The sequence below is a fragment of the Cibotium barometz genome, chromosome 48 (genome assembly GCF_041138505.1).
Source record: "Cibotium barometz isolate CiBa-2024 chromosome 48, ASM4113850v1, whole genome shotgun sequence".
Lineage (NCBI taxonomy): Eukaryota > Viridiplantae > Streptophyta > Polypodiopsida > Cyatheales > Cibotiaceae > Cibotium > Cibotium barometz.
Window position 1 is genome coordinate 24,106,815 of NC_141093.1, and position 10,390 is coordinate 24,117,204.

The window sequence follows — 10,390 nt, forward strand, 5'->3', positions numbered from 1 at the left end:
AGAGAGTTTTTCAACCATATTAAAGTCCCCCATTAGGATGTAAGGCCCTTGAATGTTTAAAGCAAATAACCAGTCCCACAGATTCTAGATTCCCTCTATCTTTATAGTTATGTGCTCCATAGATATTTACCACCCAGACTCTCACTCCCTCAAGTTGAATTTCCACAGCCAAAGCCTTGCCATTAGGATGATTGGCAACTAGGCAAGGTATTAGAGTTGTCTTAATAAAAGTCATCACTCCACTGTAACCACTACCAACTCCCCCATAGAGAACTACCCAGTCTTTAAAACTCTCTCTCCTAATCACCTTCAACCCAAACAATGTTCTTGAATGGCAAGAATAGAGAGCCCCCATTCTTTTAAAAGACCCTAAAAAGCTGTATTTAAAAAAAAATCTTTGATGCCTTTCACATTCCAAGTGCAGCCCCTCACCTCTACCTTATTATTCATGCAAGAGCAGTTTCTGGGACCATCTCAACCTCACTACCTCCCTCGTAAGGCGAGATGGTTTCTAAATATCTTTTCAGGCTACTTCAACTTGCCAGTTGAATCTTTTCATAGATGAGGTCTCACTATCAACTACTCCAAGAGGGCTAAAGGGACTAGAGTAGATCAGGGGGATAATGTCACTAGGATATTGGTGGTTCCCTTTTCCTTAGATATGGATTTATTCTGAGTCCTCCTAGCTTCCTCCTCGACTATTCTAAGGCTAGACCGGTTCCTTGTCTTCTCAATAACCTTGGTCCATCCCCCTTCAGCTTATTTACTTCCCCAAGGATCCAACAACCCTTTACCTTTATCTTCTCTCCTTTGGTTCTCCTCGACCTCAACTTTATCTATTTTCATGTCTCCCCTTGAATCCGCTACCTCTTTGTCCTCCCTATTATCTTTTACTTGAGGCCCATTCTCACAGAATCTGGCTATGTGCCTAAAACCTCCACATTTGAAGTAGGCCCCAAGGAAGGGACCAAATTTTAGGGCTAGCTCAATCTTCCCCAGTTCCCCCAGATCAATTTCAATGGATTTGAGGGTTTCAAACCCCCATGTTCCAGGATATACAGATGCTATTCGCTTGCCGGTTGGAGTCGTCCTCCTTTGGAATACACAAAATCGACCCCAGAGAGGAGGCTAGATCCCTAAGCGCGCGGTCGGAGCTAGGGAGGGAGATCGATAAGTTCGACCCAGACAGGACACGCCTCTTTCAGGATTTTGTTAACATTGAACAGAGGATCGAAAGTTACTGCATGCACAAGCTTGGGACTCATAAACAGAGGCGCTCTCGCAAAAAGATCAGAGACAGACTGTCATTTTATGAATAAAACATAAAAAAGCACTTTCTAAGATAACACATTTGCGAAACTACCTTTTCTTGAAATATATCTTCATGTAGCCATCTTCCTAATTCTACTTTAGAAGGTGGCCTACCCGGACAAAAAAAGGATTGCACTGCATAAATCTTACCAAGTTGGCAGGGATCCTTGTACATACCTTGGCGTTGGCTGGCTGAATAGAGTGAGGATTAGGACGCATGCACCCTCTTCGCATCCGAGGTCCCCTCTTCCTTCTCACGGGGGACCTTCATGTCTTCCGAATCATCTTGATCCCAGTCTCCCCAGTTGCAAACCATTTCATACTCAAGTGAGCATGCACGCGTGAGTTAATAGCCACATCCCCACTCGCCTAGGTCTTCGGCTCTACCCTCTCTTTAGACTTTGTCATCCATTTTAGGGCTTTCCTATTTAGGTGGTGTTATATATATATATAAAACTGCAAAATCGTATTATAACCGGTAGAATTATAGGTCACGCTCAAACCATACCTTGCGGCTTTGTTGGTCAAACACGTCTTGTGCTTTTGCAAGCGGGCCGTAGTGGCCTACCATGTCCACCGAAGTGTTGCGTTCAAAGAAACCTCTCGCACGAGCATGACGATGTGGGCGGTCTGCTACGCACTCCTTACAGTCTTGTACGACCCACCCCTTGTACGACAGAGAAAACTTAAACAAGGTAGTCTCTAAGCTTCAATCCCTTCGACAAAGATTGCGTAGCACACCCGTCCAAGTTTTCATGTACCTTTCCAAAGTGCAGACAAAGATCTCAACTAAAGCTATGCTAAGCTTGCACATGGACATGGGCATGCGCAACTCACATGCTTGGGTATGCCCCTCTATGCTAAGCATGGATCACCTTCCCCAAATCCATATGCAGGTTGTCGGCATATGTGCAAGACCTTCAACAGTCTGCACATTGCCTGATAAATATGGTCAAGACATGCTCAGCACGGATGCTTGGCATGGAGGTAGGCATGCACACAACATTGAACCATGCTTACTTTACCCTCCATCCTCGTGCAAAGAGGTCGCGTGTAATGCTTTGGTGGACAAGGATGCTAAATGTGGCTCGCTTGCAGGCGCACACGAAGTGCTTGATGAGCTTCTGGTTCTTGGTGGACGGCAATAATTGATGTTTGATCAATTGTATGGGAGGGTGTGCTGTCACCTTCATTTGCAGCTTAAAGCATGTGGCACCATCACGGCCATAGTTAGGGCCTCACAATTTCGCATTAAGATTGGCGAAGAAGGATTGAAAAAGGTTTGCTGTGCATTTCATAGGGATAAGATTCCTTAATGTCCTTATTACTTGCAATAATGCAGGTCCTGTAGATAAGGCTCAAAACTTCTGGAGAAGATGCCCTTGCAACCTGATCTTGTGACTTTGAGTACCTTGCTTTGTTTTTTTAAGGACTTAACCATGTATGAAGGCCCTCTTTCTTTCTTCTTGCTCAGGTGAAGAGTATGGAGTTTGTCTTTCTAGCATGGTTCTTCAGGCTTCAAGGAGTTCCATCAAGAGAGTGCTGGGAATGTACTTCTTGGAGTCAGGGCCCTGGCCATTCCCAGTGCCGGGAACAGAGAGTATTCTTGAGTCAGCTTTCTATTGCACACACACAGAAAAAATCTGCAGTGCTGATTCTTGAAACTGCTGATTTGTCCATTTTTTAAATTTCAAGAGACAGATTTAAGTGCCAGCAGTTTATGGCCTCCTGCCAACAAGCGACCATGATGGGCTGTAAGCAGTTCCCTCTCTTGAAATCTATACTCTTTTTATGTTCCATGTACTCTCTGTCTTGAGCAGGTGGCATACAAGAGTGGATAGAGCAGAACATCTTGTTGGAAGACATAGTGTATGGCAGGGTTCCAGGTTTCTGCTAGTCAAACTTAAACATGAACATACACAGAGACAGGAGCGTTTAAGGCCCTTTCCAAACCAGTTGTTTCTATCATGTGAACCTGAGTGTTTTAGCTCTGTATGTAATTACTGGTGTATGAGTAACTCATGCCTAAAGCTTTTCTGGGTGCATGATAACAGGGTAGGCATTATACCTTTCCCTTCTACATAGCATACCTGACAGCATTGGAGAGCAGCATTTGCGAGATGAAACAATGGATTCTCATGAAGATTTGTTTGCAAAAGTAGGATAGGCCAGGCGTTGCATCTTCTTGGAGCCACCACTTGTTTAGACTCTAGAGTGAGCAATGTCAGTGGAAGGAGGCTCAAATTCTCAATTAATAATATTTTTTATTTATTGTGCATGTTTGTGATGCATGTACTCATATTTGTGTTTTATGTGTCTGTAGGTGGTAGCATGCATGAGCATCATGCTGATAATTTGAAGCAAGAAGAAGACTAATGCTTTATGCATAGGACTGTTGCAACTAGCATGCTGTCACCGGCAAGTTGAGTATCATCTGGATGTAAATATCATTTCAGCATGCATGACCTGGTGGTGGCGAATGTGGGGTGCATTGCTCCGCCCAACATTTAAAAAAAATGATCAATAGTCTTTAAGATCTAAAGGGGATCTTAGCTTTTAAAGATGCGCATTGGCTGGGAAGTAGACATGCTTGCCAGGGTGCCGTGCCAAGCCGTGCCTAGGCACATGTTCAAAGGTATGCGTGGCTGCTGTCTCAAGGAAAATGGCAATCTCACTTTGACATTTTGCATAATATGTCTAATGAGGATGCAGAGCATGGGCACTGAGTCTACAGGTAATAGGATCTGGAGATGATGTAAAGCCTTAGGTTTGTTTTTTCTTTGCCTTGCATGAAAAGCCTTTTGCTTGTTCCTTCTTATTACTAGAGTTGTTCTCCTCCTCCTGGCCTTGAGTGTTCTTTTGGGGCATAGTTTAAAAGCTGAATGTCTTTTTTCTCTGTTTTTGAATACATTAGGTTGCATTTCCTGGGCCAGTGCAGAGGTGGGGTAGGTGGGCTGTGGAGTGTATACATATATATATGTATGTTGTATGTATACATATATATGTACGTCAATATATATATATATATATATATATATTGATACACACACACACACACACACACACACATATATATATATAGTGGGCTGTGGAGTGTATACATATAAATATGTATGTTGTATGTATATATATATACATATATTGATATACATATATATATATATTGCGCACGCGCGCGCACACACACACACACACACACACACACATATAGATACACGTATATGCATACAGATATGTATGCATATCAATATATATATATTGCACACACACACACACACACACACACACACACACATAGATATATAGATACACGTATATGCATACAGATATGTATGCATATACGTGTATCTATATATCTATGTGTGTGTGTGTGTGTGTATGCCTGCACTGGATATTACCCAAAAAAAAAAGTGTGTCTATATGTATGCATATACGTGTATCTATATATCTATGTGTGTGTGTGTGTGTACATACATAGATACATATGCAAATGCACGCACACGCACGCACGCACACACACACACACACACACACACACACACACACATATTTTTATATGTATATGTATATGCATATGCATATGCATATGCACGCACACGCATGCACGCACGCGCACACACATATATATATACACATTCACATGTGTATATATATATACACACACACACACACACACATGTGTGTGTGTGTGTATATGTGTGTATATATATATAAACATATAGACACACACACACACACACACACACACATACACCTATATATATATAGATATATACACACACACACACCTATATATATAGATATACACACACTCACATATATATATACACATATATATGTATATGTATATATACATATAGATGTATGAATGCATGCATGCATGCATGTATGTATGTATATATACATATACATATATGTGCATGCATCCATACATACATCTATATATATATGTGTGTGTGTGTGTGTGTGTGTGTATATATATGTGTGTGTGTGTGTGTGTAGATATATGTGTGTGTATATATACACACACACACACACACACATATATATATACACATACATGTATATATATGTATGTGTGCACACATATATACATGTATATGTCAAAGTTGACAACGCAGAAGCAGTATTGCGTTAGTGAGAAAACGGTAAGGGAGAGACGATGAGAGAAAACGCTGGCAGAGAAAGAGAGAGAATCGTTAGTTACTGGCATACTTAGGTAAGTAGCACTCGGTATGCATTGGGAGCTCTTGATGCATGTCAGTAGTTATTGGCATGCATTAGAAGCACCCGACATGCATTGGATTCTCCCAGTGTATGTTGGTAGCTCCAAGCATTCATTGGAAGCTACTGGCATGCCTAGGTAGAACCCGACATACTTTGGGTGCTCCCGGTGCATGTCGGTAGTTACCGGCATGCATTGGAAGCTACCGGCATGCCTATGTAGCACTCGGCATGCATTGCATGCTTCGGTGCATGTCGGTAGTTATCGGCATGCATTAGAAGCACCTGGCATGTCTAGGTAGCACCTGACATGCTTGGATGCTCTTGATGCATGCCCGTAGCTTTAGGTGCATGCCGATACTTATCGGCATGCATTGGAAGCTACCGGCATGCCTAGGTAGCACCCAACATACAAAGTTGATATTAGGTTGTGTATTGCATAGAATGATCAATCTCTCCACTAACTTCTTGTACTTGTTAGTGGAGAAGCATCTTTCATAGATATCTCCGCATCAACCTCTATGGGTGTAATCATTGACTTGCTCTCAGTATGTCTCTTTCATACTTTTGTTGAGAAATGAGGCTTCCGTCAGGTCTAAATCGTTATATAAATGCATAATCCCAACGATTGTCATTTCAAACGCTCAACTCAACATGTATGTTGAATCTTCTCTTTTGTTGAGAATTGAAGCTTTTATCGGACTCTTGTCAAGTGTAAATCTTTAAACATAAATGACCAATTTGAGTCACAAAATCTAGTGAAAGTATTGCTTGTTGTGTAAGTGATGTCATACCCAATGGTATCTTTGATGTACTTTACCACTTGCATCCTTGTCTGTCCATGGCTCTATTTGGACACCAATTACAGAGTTGATGTCAGGTCATGTATTGCATAGAAAGATCAATCTTCCCACTAACTTCATGTACTCGTATACATCACATTACAATATATACCTTCTTCTCTTAAGAGGGTATCTCAATTAGAGACAAAAAAACAAGGTCGTGAGGAGAGAGGAAGACTATTAGATCAAGTGTCAAGGAAGCTAACTCTGATGCCAATTGTTAGAATTATAGTTAGGGTTGTAACAATGCACACACACAAGATAGAGAAGCTTGAGAGCACACAAACTCACTAGATTAGAATAAACAAATGTGTGCCATATACAAAAGATAAGTACACACCCCAAAATGAGTAGATAACAGGGTGTACATACGCACGGGGGAAAAAACCTCCTAGTGAGGGAAAAAGTGCCCTGGCGGTCCTAAGTGTGTTCACACACATCACTACCATATAATGCTACAGTCCTTGCAACATAAGCTCAACTATGTAAAATCAACTTATCTTCTTCTCAAGGTAAAAGTACTTGTCTTTCATAATTCATTTATTTGCTTCTTTATGGTGCACCTCCAAGTGCTTGGGAGTATTTTATTTCATTATACATAAAGCATAAGGCTCATGCATTATGGCATATGCATTAAACTTTATGCATAAGGCTTTATGTATAAATGCTTAATGCATAAGCCTTATGTATTAAGCTTTATGCATAGTCTCTTTCATACTTTTGTTGAGAAATGAAGCTTTCATTTGACTCTTGTCAGGTCTACATTCCTAAACAAAAATGCATAGCTCCAAGGATTGTCATTTCAAACGCTCAACTCAATATCTCGTGTATGTTGAATCTTCTCTTTTGCTGAGAATTAAAGCTTCGATCCGACTCTTGTTAGGCCTAAATCCTTAAACAGAAATGCATAACCCCAAGGATTGCCATTTCAAACGCTCAACTTAACATCTCGTGTATGTTGAATCTTGTCTTCATGGTTCCTCGTCATAATGATGACAGTCACATAAAAGACAATGCTCATATACTTGTCTTGCTACCATGAATATGTAAGTGTAGATGGGTTGGTAATTATTCCTTCTATATAAATTTAAAAGTATAGAAAATGGAGTGATTGTTTTAAAAAAATATCGTAAAATGTCCAAAATTGGGTTTAAAATATTTTCTAAAATCTCTCAAAATGGCCAAAATTTGGATGAATGTTTTAAGGTATCGGGCAGGTTTTTTTTCTGATAAATCCCAAAAAATAGCCAATTGGCGGAGATTAGTACCTATTTTTTTCCTTGGTCTGAAACATGCATAAAACACTTATGTCTTTAAATATGTAATTGAAGGTTTTTTACTAGAATAAGCTTCTTAAGGTGACATGCTCTTCAGTGCCTTTGTGGAACTTCTATTGAGGATATGTAGTGTAGTGTTAACTACTTAGGTCTAAAAAGAATTATGTAATTCTTTAACTTTGAGCATATTCTATGCCATCTCCATAACTGTGCGATTCTTGCGCTTTGCAACACCATTCTATTGTGAAGAATGAGCAATTGTCAAATCTCTCTTAACTTGCGTTTCTTTGAATTCACTCGATGTGAATTCTTGATCTGTTTGAAACTTCTTTAGTCTCTTTCTTGTTGTAGTCTTTACTAAGCTATGTAAATTTTAAAAGCTTCAATCTTATCCAGGAGAAAATATATCCGCATCTTCTTACTAAAGTCTTGGATCAATAACAAAAAAAAGAACTGTGCAGGAGTTGGCATTTCACCACAAAGATCAACATGGACCAGCTCTGTATGATTCTTGTTTTCTTGTGGAAATGCATGTTGATGTTGCTTGCTCATCTTACAAGCTTCACGTATAGCTAACATCTTTGAAAATATTAGTGGATGTGTAATAATTGCAGTCCTTTGTATCTCTTTTAATACTATAAAGCTTAGGTGTCCAAATCTTTTATGCCATAGCTTACTTGTCTTGTCTTGTCTTGGACTCAGGCTATAAAAGTTGACAACTCATACAAATTGTTGCGTTGGACTCCTCTTCTAATGACATTGTTGTTGACATCTGATGGCTGCACTAGTGGAGTAAACTATTCAATTTCAAGTTCTTTGTTTTATAATACAAATATATTTTATTTTTTGAAAGTACCTTGCCGTTCATTCTAGTGTCTCTTAGCGTGATTAGTACAATTCTTACGTAAGGAAAGGTGAATGATATTGATTATGTAACATACACACATGATGATATTGATACACGTGCACAAGTGTACATGGTGATAATTATGCACATGATAATATTGATACACGTGCACATGGTGATACACATGCACATAATGATATTGTCACACGTACACATGGTCGATGACACATATGCACATGATGATGAGGTATTTATATGTGTGTGTTAGATCATGTAGACATGATCTTCTCGAGTGCAAGCATGACATCAAGCATAGTGAGCATCGTAGATGATGATATGCCTAGGATTTATTGATATGGATACAGCTTATTAGGCATTCATTTTTGGTCATGTGCTTATTGGCATGGTATACCATCATGACACATTTGTCTTCGACCTTGGTGGATATTTAGATTATGATGTATCTCACGGATTTCTATTTGATCTGGGTATCCTTGGTGCTCATCTTTCATTAGTGGGGTAGCATTACTTCATATTCGATCTAGGTGGCCATTGCACGCTCGTGACTTAGGGTGATATGACTTACCCTTTTAATCTAGGTGTCACAAGATCTATAGTGATGATCAGGCAACTCCTTGGTTTCAAATTTGACCTGAGAGGATGTATTTTTAGACTCATCGGTGTTGTTCTACATTCCTTTCCATTTGATCAGGGAGGGATCATACACCTTGGTGACATTGAGGTGATAACATCAACATTATAGTCATGGATGTGATTTTTGGCTTTTGTATATAGCCTTTGTATATGTCACCTTTTGTGCACGACAAGCCTTTTATTTTGAGGAAGAAATCATTGGAGAGGATGGTTTATAATGAAGCAATTTTATATACACACACACATGTATGGATTTAGGCCTAGATTTGGGCATGGGCATATTATTAGCTAGTGTGAAAATGGCCAGGCACTATATAAGTGACCTTGGTCTAGGTTATTGTACCTTTTGACCCTTCTACACTTTTTGACATCTTTTGAACTCATAATCACTTTTTATAAATACTAATCATGTCTTGTATAGCAAGCTTTCATGGAGAACTTCTCCCACGTCTTAAACTCTTTGTAAACAATGTCTACATATCTCTAGACTCCATGCAAAAACGAGTCTCCTCTCCCTCCCTTCCTTTAATTGGTAAGGAGACTCGTTTACATGGATTCTAGAGATAAACAATGTCTACATGTCTTTAGACTCCATGTAAACGAGTCTCCTCACACTCTCTTCCTTTCATTGGTAAGGAGACTCATTAACATGGAGTCTAGAGACATGTAGACATCGTTTATATACAGTCTAGCACATGGTAGAAGGTCTCAATGAAAGCTTTTGAACTCATAATCACTTTTTATAAATACTAATCATTTCTTGCTTAGAAAGCTTTCATGGAGAACTTGTCCTACGTCTTAAACTCTATGTAAACAATATCTACATATCTCTAGACTCTATGCAAATGAGTCTCCTCTCCCTTCCTTCCTTCAATTGGTAAAAAGGAGACTTGTTTACATGGATTCTAGAGACAAACAATGTCTACATGTCTTTAGACTCCATGTAAACGAGTCTTCTCTCCCTCTCTTCCTTTCATTGGTAAGGAGACCCATTTACATGGAGTCTAGAGACATGTAGACATCGTTTATATATAGAGTCTAATACATGGTAGAAGGTCTCAATGAAAGCTTTCTAAGAAAAACATGATTATTATTAATCAAAAGTGATTATGGTTAAAAATATGTCAAAAAGTACGATAGCCTAGACCAAGGTCACTTATATAGTGCATGGCCATTTCACACTAGCTACTAATAATATGCCGATGCCTAAATCTATGCCCAAGGAGCCCAAGGTC

General features: G+C 39.5%; 1 long non-coding RNA gene across 2 annotated transcripts; it reads left to right on the plus strand.

Annotated features, from left to right (window-relative positions):
- The first annotated feature begins 1,795 nt into the window (after nucleotides 1-1,795).
- LOC147610984 (uncharacterized) lies at nucleotides 1,796-4,126 on the plus strand. Of its 2 annotated transcripts, none has more exons than XR_015263928.1 (2): nucleotides 1,796-3,534; nucleotides 3,635-4,126. It is a non-coding gene; the product is annotated as an uncharacterized LOC147610984 (long non-coding RNA). The 2 variants fall into 2 exon arrangements; XR_015263929.1 differs by having other exon boundaries at nucleotides 1,796-3,483.
- Nucleotides 4,127-10,390: the final 6,264 nt, after the last annotated feature.